This window comes from Herpailurus yagouaroundi, unplaced genomic scaffold (genome assembly GCF_014898765.1).
Source record: "Herpailurus yagouaroundi ecotype Mexico unplaced genomic scaffold, PumYag 182, whole genome shotgun sequence".
Lineage (NCBI taxonomy): Eukaryota > Metazoa > Chordata > Mammalia > Carnivora > Felidae > Herpailurus > Herpailurus yagouaroundi.
In genome coordinates, this window is record NW_024412413.1 from 13,885,138 (window position 1) to 13,902,911 (window position 17,774).

A 17,774-nucleotide genomic window follows, 5' to 3' on the forward strand; every position below is an offset into this window, starting at 1 on the left:
TCACTGTGTGTGTAGCAAGACCATGTGAGGTGGCCAACCTTGTGGCATGAGGTTCTCAAACTTCCTAATGCCGTCCACGTGTCTGCCCATTGCATGGGCTTAGCCACCAGCGTTCCAGCCTACAGAGTAGAAACCCACCTGCGTTGTTCTCTGGTCCTACTGAGAGTATGGCGTGGGCTGTCCGAGCTGTCAGGTGCTGAAAAGTCAGAGAATTTCAGCTACACTGGCTGAGCCAGGAGGATTCTGGACAGGAGACAGCCCTCAGGATGTCAGGTCCATTTCTGGCAGGACCCCAAGCTGTATCAAACCCTGTGGTGTCAGGGGAGTTTGGTTGTACTCTTCAGTAACCTGAAAAAGTCTTCACAATGGACCACACCCCTAGATTCACATTGAAAGGAATTCCTGAACAGTTCACGAGGCTTGCATATCTGGACTCAGGAAGGACCTCAGTTTGAATCCAACTGCACAGCTTATTAGTAGCATGTCCGCAGGCAAAGGATTTCAGTTTTTCTAAGCCTCGGTTTCCATTTCTGTTAAATGGAAGGTAACAATATCTATCTTCTAGGGTTATTGGAAAACTTAAATGAAACAGTGTATTTTAAATGCCCTATACTAATTGTCTTATGGACACTTCTGTTTGTTACTTTTGCTGTTGTTATTATGGTTCCTAAAATCCCTAAGGCATAAATAGGACAAGGATTAGTTTCATATTCTTTTCCTGTTTGGCAAATTTGATGCCCACTCACTTCAGCATCTAAGTCAAGACCAGATTTCTGTGTCCACGCTGACCCCAGTCCACTTGCCCAGATTTAGTTCTAAGTAATAACAGTAAAAACCACAATTCATTTATTAAACAACATCAGTGTAGGTATAGATACTTTACCTATATTATCTCTAGTCTTTATAGTACCTAAGTGGGTTTTATCAGCCCCATTTTGCAGAGAACAAACTAACGCCCAGAGAATAAAAGGAATTTGAAAGGACACACAAGTGGCCAGTGGCTCAGCTGGGACTGGAAACAAAGATGGTGGTGTCTTTGATACGTATGCAGCCTTCCCTTCCCCATGCTGGGCTCTATGTGATTGTTACGCTTGGGGTCTTTCCTCAGCCTGAAATGGCCCTTCTACTTTTAATCTGCCCACCAAAATCTTATTCATCCTTTAAGACCCAGCACAAATACCACCTCCCCTGGCTCTCTCAGTTGCAAAGAATTAGTGCATTGCAGTATTTCCATGGGAGTTTACTTAGGTTCCACTGGGGCACAGTGGATACTCTCTTGTGTCTCTCATGCACATAAATGTCTCCTGTATTTATTTGCAGTGTGTCTGAAGTCAGCAGTTCTATCTCATTCATTCTTTTACTTAATAATAATCCATGACCTGTCCTAGATGTCCACTAAATGTGTATCGAATTAAAGAATAAAAATTCTGGTTGTGATTCAGTATGTTCTTCCACATACTCGTCCTTAAATCTTCAGTGATGTGTACAAGTGACTGTTAGTGGAAGACAAAGTTGACTCACTTTGCCTTAGTGCCTAGCTTTGTTGATGGCCACAGAATTTCCCAGACTGCAGGTTTGCTCCTGTTCCTCGTCTGTATCTTTCTCTGCGGCCCCCTTTGGCTTCATTCTCACCTGGCACATTATTCCAAATCTACAAAAGGTGAGTGGACAGCATGTTGAGTTCTGTTAGCTCAGAGCCACAGCTGCCCACATGTACAAGCTCTTTAAAATGATTCATGATGAGGAAGCTTGCCCCTAAGTTACCGGGTCAGCAGCAGTCAAAAATTGCATAAGTGGAACGGAATTAGAATCTCCCGGGGGCTAAAAGGTTGCGCTTATAACAGGTTCCTCTGTTTCTCTGATGCCTTTCATCCAATGACACCTTAATACAGAGTTAATTGAAATGGAAAACGTCAAGCACAGAAGCCGCACAAAGTTTTCCACACTTTGATTAGGAATACATTTAGAAGTTACAGGCAAACCAAGAACTGTGTGTTTGAAAACTATGAAGACAATATGTCCCAAATCTTCCTGTCTCTAAGGAAGAATAAAAGTACCCAAGGTGGGGAGCACTGATTGTAATAAGGTAGGTCAGAGTCCTTAGATCGTATGGGAGACTTTTTGGTACAGATGGATTGATGGATGTGCTTAGGTCTTAAGCAGCTATGAGCTAATTGACAGCCACAGAATCCTAGTGTCAGAACTCAGATGGACCTTTGGGATTATTTTGTGGAAATATTTCACAAACGTGGATGCCCAGGTCTCGGAACAATTGGGCCTGGCCTAGAACTCTCGTGATGCTTGTTTCTTTTTCTTTTTTTTTTTTTTTTTACATTTATTTATTTTTGAGAGACAGAGTGAGACAAAATGAGAGCGGCGGAGGGGCAGAGAGAGAGGGAGACACAGGATCGGAAGCAGGCTCCAGGCTCTGAGCTGTCAGCACAGAGCCCGACCCGGGGCTCAAACCCACAGACCGCGAGATCATGACCTGAGCCGAAGTCGGCCACTTAACCGACTGAGCCACCAGGCGCCCCTCGTGATGCTTGTTTCTGAGACTGCCTATGATAATTGCTCAGGTATCACAAAGATGGCCATAATATGGGGAGAAAACGTACAGATGAACCATGGCTGTAAATGCAGGTGTTTTGAAGTCACAGCTTTGTTTCTGATTTAGAGTCCACTGATTATCCTTATTTGGCATTTTTTTATATAGCCTACGCTTGTAATGTCATTTCCAATTTCAGTTAGAGGTAGCATCAAAGACACTCTCCAAGCCCGGGAATGCAGAATCCAGCCCAATGTTTACTGCCTTTCTGAGTTCTCTAATACAATAGCCGTTGTTCAGCTACTCACTGCCATCATCAGATCTTTCTCAAGAATCCAATTTAGTTTTCAGAGAAACAGCTCTTCTCACACTCCTAATTAATCAGTTTACATAATGTTGACTTAGCATACTTAATTGCAACAATAACAACAGGCCTACACAGGTTTTGGAGCAACCACAACTCATTCTTGGTTCACCCATGGCCCAATGGGCAGAGACGGGAAAGTGGAGACATCTTGAAGAACTCAGTAGACTTTGTTCTGCGTGCCCTATGCACCAGTCCATGTAACACATTCCTGGGGAAACAGGAAGGATGGGCAGGAGGCCCTCGATGTACTGTAATCTATTCCCTCCCCTTGCAGACCCAGGAACAAAAGAAAGGTGATAGACCTTCAATCAAACACATTAGTGGTATTTGAGAGTTCTACCTGGTCTGGTGTCTTCATCCATTTGGGCTGTTCTAACAGAATTGCATACACTGCATGGCACACTTATTCCTTACTGTTTTGGAGACTGGGAAGTCCAAGATCAAGGCATCAACAATTTTGGTGTCTGGTGTGGGACTCCCTCCTGGTTCATAGTTGGCCATCTCCTTTCTGTGTCCTCACATGGCTGATGGGGTGAGGAATCACCCCAGAGATCACCTCCTAAGGGCCCCACCTTCAAGTACCATCCCCACTGGTGATTAGGTTTCAACATAAGAACTTGAGGGGCACACAAATACCCAGTCAACAGCACATGCCAAACAAATCGAGTCAACAGATTCATGGGGCAGTTGCTTCTTGGACAGTGGCACGTAACTACATAACTGTTGGCATATACATAGCAGTGTATGACTGACACAGCTCTCGTTAGTGTGGTGATGACAGGATATATAGCTCACAGACCTCGTGTGTGAAATCCAGACCAGAGCTCTCTTCAGTGTGGCAGTGACTGGGGCGGGACGGTTCTGGGCTCCTCTCTCCTTGCAGTGCCTTGTGATAACATGACCCAGAGTAGGGGCCCTTATTCTTGTTTTTCTTTTTTTTTTTTTTTTTAATTTTTTTTAATGTCTATTTATTTTTGAAGGAGAGAGACAGCATGAGCCGGGGGGGGCGGGGGGACAGAAAGAGAGGGAGACCCAGAATCCGAAGCAGACTCCAGGCTCTGAGCTGTCAGCACAGAGCCTGACGTGGAGCTCAAATTCATGAACCGTGAGATCCTGACCTGAGCCCAAAAGTTGGACGCTTAACCGGCTGAGCCACCCAGGCGCCCCAAGGGGCTCTTATTCTTGGAATCTCATCCCTTCGTGTCCTCCCAGGTACCTAATTCAGCGCAGTGATTAAATGTAGCTCAACAGAGAGAGCCTCTGATGTATGTTCAAAATGCAGCAGGAAAAGGATAAAATGAGTAGTTTTCCCATTTCTCAGGTTTCTGAGAAAACTGAGAAAACCCAGACATCCAACAGAAGCTACAGGAAGTGAAAGAGAAATAGGAACTGGAGGTCAGAACCAGGTCACTCCCGTGGAGTTTAGCCAGAATCCATGTAAAAACCAGGATCCAGGAGAGACGGACAGCCTGACAGATGCAGAGACAGAATGAGGATGGACTGGCCGCAAGCTGCTGGTCAGATGTGCTCCAGATCAAGGTTAATGGAAAGGACCGGACCCCTCGGTGAAACGGGTGAACTCAGCTGTCCTTGACTGTGCTTGACTCTACACATCGGTTGAAGCTTTATAAACTCTAACCTCTGGAGTGGGGTAATTTGTGCTACTTCCTGGGAGACTGGACTGAGCATATGTAGCTGTCCAAGTTAGCAAGTCAGTGAAAGGACAACATCTCAAAGTCTTCCTTCTAAGGGAGCTCCAAACCTTACATGGTGACAAAGAAGTCAGCTTGTCTTTGGCCACTACTAGAAAATGGAAAATGGGAAACACTTTGCAAAGATTCGTGTCTAACAAACCATAGTGAGAACCATAGTAAGAAGTTTAAACAAAGTTAAACACCTAACAGGCTCTATGTTTGCACAAACATTCTGTTTTATTTATCACTCATTTATAGCCCACTTTATCCTACAAAGGGTTTTAAGCAACTTACACAATAAGTTATGTACAAGGTTCATTGTATCCTGTGCTGTTTTTAAAGTTGAGCTCTGAGCTTCCAGGCTGCCAAAGTAAAAAGGTCTACTCGGTCATTTGAAGGATTCTTGCTCCAAAAGAATATATAATTGTTTATTTTGAGGGGACTCAATCTATAGTGGACGGTGTCCTCAGTAACATCCTTGCAATAAATGCAATGGAGAGTTTTGTAGAGCTCTTTGTTCAGTGTCCTTTGGGGAAAATTGGAGGCCAGACATGGGAGTTTAGTACAGGCCCCAGGCAGTGTGGCCCTGTCATGCAGCATTCTGCAATCCCCCCACCGGCCCTTAACCAGTCATCCATCACTGTGACTCCTCTCTCCCAGGCCTTTGGCAGGACCTCAATGGCAAATCATGCAGGGCTAAATTCTGATAGCAAAAGAAATGACTGTTTTGTAAGTTAAAGCCTAAATGAATTGAAATGTCCTAATTTTGACTACGAAAAGAGGACGGGAAAGCTGTCGGCATCTTCCCTGGGATCCACGTACACTTCTCAACTTCTGGGCTCAGGGAATGTGTTGTTTCTATGCACTTCTCTTTCTCTGGCCAAGATGGGCATCATTTCCCTCCTTCGATGGCTCTGAAATGTATTTCCAACACACAGCATGCAGCCTCGTGCCTTCTGACCTATTCTCCAGCAGCCTTGAGCTCTAAGTAAGGAACACATTCCATCCAGGCAGATTTTTTTACCTGCCACTTGCTACTAAATCAGTGACCTTTTCTAGATTGAGCCTCGACAAAAGCTTTTTCATGCAGCCAGCTCACCTGGGACAGACAGACAGACTGCAGCTGCCCCTGGTTCCTTTCCTGGACGCCTCGGTGCTATAGGCTCCCCATTCGTCTGCCGCTTTTTCTTCTTACTTTTGCTCTGAGCCGAGGGAGAGTTTCTTTCTCCTCAAATGTCACCTCAGCTATGCTTTTCCAACCCCCTGTCTTCTCTGGTAGGCTCCCATTCCCGCTGCCGCCATCAGTCTGGACCCCCTCCTCTACTGTGCTGTCCCCATGTCTCTTAGCCCCACTTGGCATTGTACTGTGGATCTGTCTGTGGCCTGGCTCTCCCACTGGAACGGATGTGCCAACGAGACAGGACCTTAAGGTTTTTGGCTTTGTTGTTGTTGTTTACGACTCAGAGCCCAGAACAGTGCCTGGCACATAATCGGCACTTAATAAATGAATGCTGGATGAATTGAATGGGTGGATGGCTGGCTGGCTGGCTGGCTGAGCAGATCTAGATTAGAATGCTGGCTCCTTGTTCAGAATTATGTGCTTATCTACATACACATACATGCATCCCCTGTCTGGCTCTCTGCCACCACTGCCCAGTGACTTCACCAGACCAAATTATTTTCTACACTGAACTTGCAAGCCTCCATTTATAGTCTGCATCAAAAAGGATATCAAAACTCTTGAAAAGCAAGGTCTTGCGTTTTGTTATTGGCGACTTAATACCATGCCAAAGAAGACCATTAGCTGACCATTACAGGTGTGTTGCCCTTGGCTTGCTAAGAGAGGACTCTCTCTGAGGGGGACGGCAACCAGCAGGCTTCGAGACTGCGAGCAGAACCCCGTGGTTTATGTGGCGTGTCTGCTGTTCAGCTCCTGCAGGTGTGGCGTGAGAAGAGTGTGTATAAGGGCCCCAGGAAGCCAGGGTCCACGCCAGCTGTTGGTATCAGCAGCCTTCCTTCCCACGCTGATCCTGAACAGCTGAGAAGCACCGTTTTGTTAAGACTCGAGGGTTCTGGTCTCTACACAGCTGTGTAATCTTGAGAATCCCGTTTCCTCTTGCTGTAACTCGGTTCCATCAGTGATGCCATGACAAGGTTAGAGTAGATGATTACTAAGTTGTTCCAAGTGTAATATTTTTAACCACATTAGGACCTGGTATTGATAAGCTGTTCTAATGCCCTTTGGAAGTCTGCTGTTTAGCATGTCTCTCTTGCACGTGTCAGGCCATGTATTTGGTCACATGCTTTGTCTCCTGATGAGTCCGTGGCCTTTCTGAGGGGGAGGACCCTGTCTTGTCTATGGGTCTGTCACCCATAGTCAGAGCTAGTGCCCAATACTTGTGCATTGTGTGGACAATGCGACTCAGCTCTTTTCCTGCACTTGGGTACCTGCTGATGGAGTTTTAATTATGCAGTGAAATGCCCCAAAACACAGGTGGCTTGTGCAAAATTCATAAATCCTCCATGCATAAGTTCTGAGAATCTGATCACTCTCGTATGCCATCTCTCACATTTCTTCAATATAGAAAACTTTTTTTTAATGTTTTTAATGTTTATTTATTTTGGAGAGACAGACAGACATACAGTGCACGGGCAGGGAAGGGGCAGAGAGAGGGAAACAAGAATCGGAAGCAGGCTCCAGGCTCTGAGCTGTCAGCACAGAGTGCAGCGCGGGGCTCGAACCCACGAACTGTGAGATCATGACCTGAGCCAAAGTCGGACGCTTAACCAACTGAGCCATCCAGGCACCCGTAGGAAACTTTTTTAACCCCCTTTCCTTCTCTTTTCATCTTCATCCCAGAAGAATGACACCTAGGCTTCAGGTCACACTCGGATCCCAGCTCCATCATTAGCCTGTGCAGAATCAGGCTAGTCCCATTTTACCTCTGAGCCTTACCTGTAAATGGGAACAACGCTAACCTTGCAGGGTTGGTCACAGGATTAAGTAACCTCTAGCACAGTGCCTAACAGGGACTAAGTAATGTTAATTGTTCCCTCCAGGGCTCAGTTCAAGACACCCTCAGAGCTTTCCCAGGCAACCCCTGGTGGTTGTTCTTCAGACACCATAGGATATGATACCTCTGTTGTTTATCTTGGAGTATCTATACTCACTTTTGCACAATAGATTATAAAATGCTAAGCATCATGGCACCTACTAAAGTGTCTACTCTTTTTTTAGCCCAGTGTCTGGAAAATAGCAGATGCTTAATTCATGTTCTGTGCAGGCAGCGGAGACCGCACAGGGGAAGGACAAGGGCACCTGCTAACATTTCTTTATCATTCAGATGGAAAGTGTGGTCCAAAATATTCCCCAGGCCCTTGCCACTTTGATATCCTATGCCATGATGCTGGAATGGATTTGTTCATATTTTTTCTTGGTTTTGTTTTTGTTTTTGTTTTTTTTAAGTAAAAAAGCCTCATCCTTGATGCAGGAGTTTCCTTAGACACGGGGCGGGGGTGGGGGGGCGGGGGGGCCTTTTCTAAACACGAGACACAGTTTTCTTCTGTGAGCACTTGTCCTCAGGTTATCGACAGAGAGAAATGTGATTTTGAGCTCAGCTTTCCTGCCCCAGTGGGCTGCTTTGGCACATTGTTTCAGGGAAGAAGAGTGGCAACTGATTTCCCTCCCGGAAGGACATGTATCACAAGGCGTGTATATCAGGCACTTCAATCTGAAGCTGGGGAGAGAAGTACAGAGACCTTGGTTTCTCACCACTAATGCTAAGGAAACCAGTTACAACTCTCACCATAGACAGCATCTTGTGAATGAAAGGTGATGGCAGGTGTAATGAAGCGGGGGAGGGTGAGTCTGGGTTTGGGAGTCAAGACTGCTTCATTGCAAATTTTAGATGGAGATGGCAGAATCCCTACCTTTAGAGTCCCCATTGATGGGTGACAGACAGTTGCCCTCCCTTCTGCTATTATTCAGGGGAGATTCCTTTTCTGGCTTCTTTCTCATTTGTTCAACAGCAAAGCATTATGGGGCTCAGCATTCTGCCTTGGTCTTCTCCATTAGCGTCTCCTTTCCATGAGCTTGTGTCCTTTTTTTTTTTTTTAAATGTTTATTTATTTTTGAGAAAGAGACAGACTGTGAGCAGGGAGGTACAGAGAGAGAGACAGAGACAGAGACAGAGACAGAAGCTGAATCAGGCTCCAGGCTCTGAGTTGTCAGCACAGAGCCGGATGCGGGACTTGAACCCACGAACCATGAGACCATGACCTGAGCCAAAGTTGGATGTTTAGCTGACCGAGCACCCAGGTGCCCCTCCATAAGCTCATGTTCTTAAATGCCATTTGTGTTCCAGTGATACCCAAATCTGCAGCTTGGATCGCAGGCTTAATTTAGGGCAAACAAGAACTCTTGATTCTACCCCAGTTGTGATATATCCAAGCTTTAGGATACGGTTCAGCAATAAAAAGAAAAGCAGTATTAATGCATATGGCTTGGATAAATTTCAGAAACACTATGCTAAGTACAGGAAGTCAAATATGAAAAACTGTGTGCCCTGTGATTGTGATTCTATTAAGTGCAGTCCTAGAAAAGGCTTGACGATAGTGTAACGGAACGAAAATCAGCAGTTTCCTGGAGCTGGGGTTCAGGGAAGTAGATTGCAGAAGGGCCCCAAGGAAACATTGGGGTGTTGGAACCATTCTGTATCTTGATGGTGAGGATGGTTACATGGCTAGACACATTTGCCAAAGTTTTGTTAAACTCCAGATCAGTGAGTTTATTGAATTCCACTGTATTTCAGTAAAGCTTGAGGAAATGATTCCATAGTTTCTGTCTAAGCAACTAGAGAGGTGGAGAGGGTGAGCTGCTCTTCCCTGATGTGGGTAGCACAGGTTAGAGCAGGTGGAGCAGAGAAGGATCAAGACCTCAATATGGGATGCACCAAGTCCAAGATGCCTGGTACATGCCCCAAGGAGAGAAGTGAGATGGCGGCTGGATTTATGATTCTGGGGCTCAGTGTAGAAATCAGACTGGGGATATAAATTGAAAGTTACCAACACGTGGGCAGTATTTAAAGCAGAGTGGCCCCGGGGCACCTGGATGGCTCACTTGGTTAAGCGTCCGACTTCAGCTCAGGTCATGATCTCATGGTTTGAGAGTTCAAGCCCCATATAGATCTCGCTGCTGTCGGCACGGAGCCTGCTTCGGATCCTCTGTCTCTCTCCCTCTCTGTCTCTCTCTGCCCCTCCTCCACTCACACTCTCCCTCTCTCAAAAATAAGCAAACATTGGGGCGCCTGGGTGGCGCAGTCGGTTAAGCGTCTGACTTCAGCCAGGTCACGATCTCGCGGTCCGTGAGTTCAAGCCCCGCGTCGGGCTCTGGGCTGATGGCTCAGAGCCTGGAGCCTGTTTCCAATTCTGTGTCTCCCTCTCTCTCTGCCCCTCCCCCGTTCATGCTCTGTCTCTCTCTGTCCCAAAAATAAAAAATAAAAACGTTGAAAAAATAAATAAATAAACAAACATTAAAAAAATTTTTTTTTTAATAAATAAATAAAGCAGTGGCCTGGAGGGAAGTCACTGGGGACGCAGGCAGATGATTGGCAAACAGAGAAGCTCCAGGGATTGTGTGAGGTCTCGGCACTCTGGCCTCAGTGGTGAAGACACAGGGGGATGCCCCACGTAGACCTATTATTGACATATATTATTTCCACGATGTATTAGCTACGTTGTCATCAGCTTTTATGTTGGCGAAATCCAATTCAAACATTGCCCATTTTTAAATGTGCATTTCAGTAGTGTTTAGCTGTTTATAGCATTATGCAGCTGTTCTCTCTCTGTACTTTCAAGACATTTCCTGTCACCCTAGAAAAGCTCCCCATACCCAGCCAGTGATCACTCCCCACCACCCCTCCCACAGTGCCCGTTAACCACTGACCTACTTTCTGTCTTTATAAATTTGCCTACTCTAGACATATAAAAGGAATTGTACAGTATGTGATCTTTTGTGTCTGGCTTCTTTCACCAGGTGTAATGTGTCCAAGGTTCACCCGAGTTGTAGCGCATATCAATACTTCTTTCTTTTTATGGCTGAGTATGTTATTTTGTTATTATGGCTTCGTGTCTCCCCACGCTGACTCCAGAGAGCATGTGTGGGAGTTCTTACCTGAGAACTTTCCTCCCCTCCTCCTTTTACCTCGTTGTCCCTTCCTTCCCCTCCCTCTACTGATCTGACTTATTTTAGGGGGTGAGTCTCACCTCCTTGGAGACTTACCCCATGCCCAGCAGCATCTCTTTTGCGTCCCTCAAGACACATACAATAATAATTCCATCAAGTTGCCTTTACCACCTCTTTCCAGGAGGCTGATTGGCTCCAGGCACAGGCTGACTTGTTATCACCACAGCACCATCCCCAGCAAGGAGAGAGCAGTTCAGTGCTCTCCGGGGTATGTGGAGCCCTGGGAGATCCAGGGTTAGGGGAGCGTCAGAGTCTATCCCCTTTCCTACATGCTCCACCCCCTTACTGGATTGCAGGCACCTCACCTCTTGGTGTGGATGGCCCTCAGCCCAAGCATGCCATCTGCACCCAGATCCCTCAGAAGGTGTTTACTGACCATGATGCATGTCTGCAGCCCTTACATCTCCACGCATCTCCAGGCATGTGGATCTCCAATGGGCTGTTTCTAATAGAAGGAAAAAAAAAAAAATAAGACCTTTGGTTGCTAACCCTTCCAAACATCCACTCGTCCTACCCCGCACAGCAGCAACAACGTTCTTTTCGCATCCAAACTCTGATCACACGGGCATTTAATGGCCATAAATGAGGCTGTACAGTTCCCCTCAGTGCCACACCACACCACGGCGCACGGTTCACGTTGTCTTCTTTGCACATGGTGCCTGGTGTTGTGTGAGCAGATGGTCCTGCCTGCCTCAGACCCTTCAGCTGTGTCCCTGCCTATCCTGCACGGAGAAGCTCCTTACTCCTTCACCATGAGGCCCTGCACATTTACCGCGTTGGCTATCAGTCCCTCGAGGGGTGGATTTTCCTCCTGACACCAACCAGTGCTCCAGCCCCCTGGGGACACCAAGTAGGCATCCTACAATTCAGTTCTGACACAACTACCTGGAATTGGCATCCAACCCCACAGGCTTATGGGCTCTGTCCCACAGGACTGCCTGTCCCTCGGACACCAGACATGAGCATCAGGCCCCCAGGTTACCCACAGTTCCATTTGACTTGGCTACAAAGTCAGACCCTCCCTCAACCCCCTTCTCACATCGGTTTGCTATTTGCTAGAACACAGAACTCAGGAACCCACTGTACTTACTGTTAGTGGTTGATTCTAAAGAATGCAACTCAGGAACAGCCACATGGATGAGGTGCCTAAGGACGAGGTTGAAGGGGGAGGGTGCGGTAGAGGGGCCGTGGCCTTTCTGAGTGCACTCCCCTCAGGCACCCTGACATGTTCACCAGTCCGCAAGCTCTCTAATCCCGTTACTTAGGGTCTTCACGGAGGTTTCGTCAGGTAGGTAGGCATGGTTGATTAAATCACTGGCCATTTGTGATGAACTGTCTCCGGTCCCTCTCCCTTCTCTGGAGGCTGGGCAGTGGGGTGAAAATCCCAAGCTTCCAATCAAGGCTTTGTCTTTCTGGCAGCCAGCCTTCCCCACCCAATGTAGCTCTCTAGGAGCCACCAAGAGTCACCTCATTAGAACAAAAGATGCTGTGGGGCACCTAGGTGGCTCAGTCAGTTGAGACTCCAATGCTTGATTCTGGCTCAGGTCATGATCCCAGACTCATGGGATCGAGCCCTGTGTAGGGCTCTGCACTGACTGTGAAGGCTGCTTGGGATTCTTTCTCTCCCTCTCTCTGTTCCTCCCCCCTCACATGTGCTATCTCTCTCTTCCTTCCTCTCTCTCTCAAAAAAAAAAAAAAACAAAAACAAAAACAAAAAACTATATGGGAAAAAAATTAAGTACTAGCTACAAAAGACACAAAAATGTTGGCTAATAATGGTAATACTTAAAGTTGAGCAGTAGTTTATGGTTTGCAACATTTTATTTTACCCTTAAAATAACTGTATGATGGAAATAGAATGAATTTTACCATCATCCATTTTAAAGAAATGAAAACTAAAGCTCAGGAATCAAGCAGTTTTGGCCCAGGTTGCACAATTAATACAATTGACCTTTGAACAATTTCAGGAATGGGGGCACCGAACCCCTGCCCCTCACGCAGTCAGAATATCTGCATTTAGCTTCCGACTCCCCCCAAACTTACCTACTTACTGCCTGGAGGCCTTACCAATCATGTGAATAACTGATTGGCAGATATTTTGTACGCTATCCGTATTATATCCTGTATTCTTACAAGCAACCAAGAGAAAAGGAGATGTTAAGAAAATCAGAAGAGCAGTGAATTTACAGCCCTGTACCATATTTAACCAAAAGAACTCCACGTGTAAATGGGCCTGCACAGTTCAAACCCATGTTGTTCAAGGGTCAGCTATAATTGGAAAAGCCAGAACTTTTCTGGTGGTCTTAGACTCCCACAAGTAAGTGCTTTTTCTTCAATCGTAGTAGGAAAAGTGAGATTGTTTCTCCTAGGTGCTATCAACAGTGAGTTACAGGAGTATCTGTGAGCCAGGTATCTGAAAGTTGCTAACAAATTGTGGGTGGTTTTTTTTATTCTTTTTTTTTTCAACGTTTTATTTATTTTTGGGACAGAGAGAGACAAAGCATGAACGGGTGAGGGGCAGGGAGAGAGGGAGACATAGAATCGGAAACAGGCTCCAGGCTCTGAGCCATCAGTCCAGAGCCCGCTGCGGGGCTCGAACTCACAGACCGCGAGATCGTGACCTGGCTGAAGTCAGACGCTTAACCGACTGCGCCACCCAGGCGCCCCGTGGGTGTTTTTTTTAAGTTTATTTATTTATTGAAAGAGAGAGAGCATGCAAGTGGAGAAGGGGCAGAGAGAGACAGAGACAGAGAGACAAAATCCCAAGCAGGCTCCTTCCTCCCAGCACAGATCGTGACACGGGTCTCAAACTCACAAACCGTGAGATCATGACCTGAGCCGAGATCAAGAGTCGGACACTTAACCGACTGAGCCACCCAGGCGCCCCCAAACAAATTGTGTTTTTAAAAAAAGATCCAAGTAGTCCACAGATGGAAGTTGTAGCTGGATCCAGGCCAGCTCTGCTCCCCTGGGGGAGGCCTCGTCTGAGAGGTGACAGCAGTCAAGCGTCCTGGGAGTTGGTGTGATAAAAGCAGCCTTGGAAGATTGCCCAGCGGCTGGCCCTGTGTTCCTTTTTAGTTTTTCCCATTTCCAAAGACCAAAGATCAAGGAAGGAAGAAGAGAGAATCATTATTTGAGATTGAGCAGGATTTTTTAAACTGTAAGTTAAGTTAATGTGGGCTCACTTGGGACTGACCTAAGGAGGTGGGTGGGGACTTACTCATTCTTGCATCTTGGCAGATGGAATCGTTACCTGGACCTTTATTGGATTGCAGGCTCTTTTCTGAGCCTCAGGCTGTCCTTTTCTGTTCTCCACAGATGCCCCTGGGGTAGGAAGTGCTCTCAGCTCAGTGCTCTGGGATTAACACTCAGATGAACCACAGAGGACTCTGCCGTATTCAGGACCCCTACCCACAGCCTCTGGTGGCGGTGCAGGCAGGAACAGGTGTGCAGGTCAAATACGCCTTGGCCAGCCTTTTTACCCATTCTTTCCTGTCCTTTGGAGCCTTACCCACAGTGTCAGGGAGAGGCCCTGCAGGTTGTTCCTAACCACAAATGTAGGTGTGGAAACAGTGCAACAGAGTAATCTGAACACCGCCTAATAAAGAGATTTTACAATCAAGTTGGAAGGGAGATTTGAGGTCATCAAATCTAGTACAGAAATCCCTGAGTGCCCTCCCACTCCAAAGGCCCCCAAATCTGCCATGTATGAGAATTAAGGGGGCTGTCTTTGCAGAGAAATCCCCAGGTCTCATCCCAGGAGAATCTGCTTCAGTGAGGTTAGGGGTGGGGCCTGGCGGAAGGTAGCTAAACCATTTGAGAAGCGTTGTGTAGAGATGGTAAAATCTGACAGGCGGGGACTGGGCCTGTCTTCTTCTTCGCTGTTGTTTCTCCAGCAGTTGGCACAGAGCCCCGTGCACAGTAGGATCTTGGTGAATACCTGCTGGCTGAGGGCTGAATCATGAAGCCTTTTCCAGAACTACGCCAGTATTTAAAAGCTGCTCCCTAGAAAGGCAGCCTGTTTCCATTTTGGCGAACTCTAAGGGAACTTACAGCCTTGCTTACAAGAAGCAAAATCTATCTTCCTTCGGTCTTCACTCATTCAGCCTAATTCTGCCTTCTAGAGTGACACGGATTCTAATTCCTCTTAGAGGGGATTATCCCTCAGCTATCAAGGTCAGCAAGAATGGGGTCTTTATCTCCAAATGAAATCGAGGTTGACTGGAATGAATAAACTAGAGAAGCACCCCCAAGGCAAGAAAATGATTGGAGAGAAGACCTTTTTTTAACTAGGACACGTGCATTCCAACGCAAGGACGCACAGTATGAGCCTGTGGTACATAAACCTAACCAAGAGTCTCAGGGAACCCCATGAAGTAGATCCCTTTACCATTTTACAGAGGAGGAGACTGAGGGACTATGAATTGACCCAGGATTACCATTCAAGTAGAATTTGAACAAGGTGAGAATTATATTCAGGTTCAAAGAAAGGAGAGGCAGCCAGGTTGGAGAAGCTTGCTCATAGAAAACACAGCCAGCATGGAGTCAGCACTTGAGCCCCAGCATTGGATGGTACGTTCCCAAGCACCTCACTCCCTTTCTCTGGGCTCCACCTGTAAAAGCAGGCAGTTCCGGAGTGAGTACTCAGATCTTTGCTGTGCCTGGGACTTTCGGTGATCCCAGAGTGACTTCAGGCAGAGTTATACTGAGGATGTAGGAAGTAGGGAAGCATGCAGGTTCCCAAAACAGTCCTTTTCAGCCCATCCAGAGTTGTTTTAAATACCTTTTGTGTTGCATCTTCTCAGGGGATGCTTTATTATTCCGCACCCACTAGCAGAGGGCATCCAGGGCGAGGAACAGTCCTTTCAGGATGTGTAGTAAACGGTAATGTGATACTATACGTTTTCCTTATTACAGCTGTCCTGTGCTCAGACATGCATTATTGAATGGTACTATTAAAGACTTTTCTATTTTAAAATAGCTTATTAGAATAAATATGAGGTTGAAAAGTCATTGTTGCTTTCTCTGCTGATACTACGGACAGCCCCTAGCTATCACATTTTAATATTCACCTGCTGGTGCAAGCGGAGCAGTTTTGATATGCAGCGGTGATTGGTGGACTTTCTCTGTGCATCCAGGAGCTTTCCTGGGGGTGGGGGAAAGGAGGCAGCCCTGGGAGCATCTGCAATCCGCGTTAGAACTCTGTTCCTGGCGTTTACCTGGAGAGGTTAACCTGTAAGCATCCATTTCCATCCCATTCAGCTAGAAAGAGTTTACCAGTTCCAGATGGGCTAGGGTGGTCCGTGATAGATTTTCATCTACCCATCCATGCTATACTGGGCCCCCAGGAACACTAAGCTTTTAATCAAGGAAGCAAAATTATCAAATTTGCACCTTCCAAATATTTTTACATAGGCAGAATGGAATGGCACGGCTCCCCTCAGAGAAGGTGATCAAGTGCGATCTGCCAAGTAATCTGGGAAGAAAATGTGATAAGGGGGTGACAGAGCAGGCGAGGGGAAAGGTTTGAAAAATAGCAGATAAAATCTGTGGGGTTTGGTTATGGCAAGGATGTGAAGAGCAAGGAATTAAGAGAAGATGCTTTGGAAAGTGGTCTGAACTGGGATGGAGATAGGTGACTAACTTCCTGTCAGTGGTACTTGAGGCCACTGGAGCAGATCCTGTCATCCAGGGATAAAATGTAGAACAAGAAGGAGTGGGGAGGGGGGCAAGGATGGGAGTTGGGGAGCACCAGCATCGAAGGGGAGGCAGGGAAAGAATGTTCAGAGGGAAGAAAACAGCCAAGAGACTGGTGCAGCTGATAGCATCAGAAAGGCACGGCAGGGCCAGCAGGACAGGGTGCGGGCAGTAGGGCCAGATTTCGCAGAGTCTAGTGTGTGCAGCCGGTGTGAGCACTTGATAGGAAGACTCAGACACCATATGCACAGTGACCATCACCGTGGAGAGGAAGGGCAGTGCCTTAGGCAGGCATCTGCCAGGAGCAGGGCTCTTTGCCTGTGTGACTTGACTGCACATCCTTCTTGGAGGTGGGAGGTAGATTCTGTCCTTGCCCTTTTACAGTGAGGAAATAGAGGCTCAGAAAAGTAAGACCGTGGCCAAACCATACAGAATCAGGGCTAGACCCCTCTTCATCTGGGTCACAAACCGTTTGTCTAATCCACCATGCTGTCTGCCTCCCTCCCGGCCACCTGGTGGGCGAAGCCCAGCATGCCCTGTCCATGGCCCCATGTGCCACGTGGAAGCATCACCATCCCCCTGCTTCTGGGGCTTCACCTCCTGAACGGAGCTCTCTGCCTTGAGCCAAAAGCTGCGGAAGGAGGGAGCGAGGGGAGTTCCCAGCCTGGAGCCATCCGTCTGCTGGCTGGTGACACCGACACCAGGGCCCCAGCAGAATAGCAAGCTTGTTCGCTCTTGTCTGGCTGTTAGTGGTGATGTATGAATAAGCAAAGAAGACAGCTTCATTTTCATAAGTTAACTTGTGCCTGGAGTAAGGAAGACGGGGAACAGTGCACTTAATCATAACCACAGGGCTGCACGGAAAACAATGACAAAGCCTTTTCTGTTAGTCACGGTGGTTTATTATAATAACTCCTAAGAAGACGAGACAGTGCGGGATGCTGAGCGAGGCAGCACGCCAGCGGCCCGTGTTCCCCCCCCAGCCCCCCGCACCGCCCCCCAAGAGGAGTCCCCTGGGACTTTACCTCTTAATGGGATGGCAGGTCTCATGTGTGTTCGCATCATCCAGGTTAAGGCTTTAGACTTTGACCTCTGGAGACCAGATGCCATCTGGCTGATGAGCTGGGATTGGCAAAGCTATAAAGGATGGCCTGTCTTATGCACCGTCTCTGCTGAGAACGGTGTTGTGAGATAGCACTGTTATCAGAAAAGCTTGTGGGGAAGCTT

General features: G+C 47.1%; 1 protein-coding gene and 1 long non-coding RNA gene across 4 annotated transcripts in view; one reads left to right on the forward strand and one right to left on the reverse strand.

Annotated features, from left to right (window-relative positions):
- Window positions 1-12,401, reverse strand: part of LOC121040446 (uncharacterized) — a 29,502-nt gene extending 17,101 nt beyond the window's left edge. Inside the window, exons 1-2 of the long non-coding RNA XR_005795299.1 lie at window positions 11,941-12,401; window positions 11,227-11,295 (exon numbers count right to left, since the gene is read on the reverse strand). This is a non-coding gene — a long non-coding RNA (uncharacterized LOC121040446). The remainder of the gene's footprint in view (window positions 1-11,226; window positions 11,296-11,940) is intronic.
- The window catches only part of LARGE1 (LARGE xylosyl- and glucuronyltransferase 1), a 545,419-nt gene that overhangs the window by 402,965 nt on the left and 124,680 nt on the right, over window positions 1-17,774 (forward strand). The window lies entirely within an intron of this gene.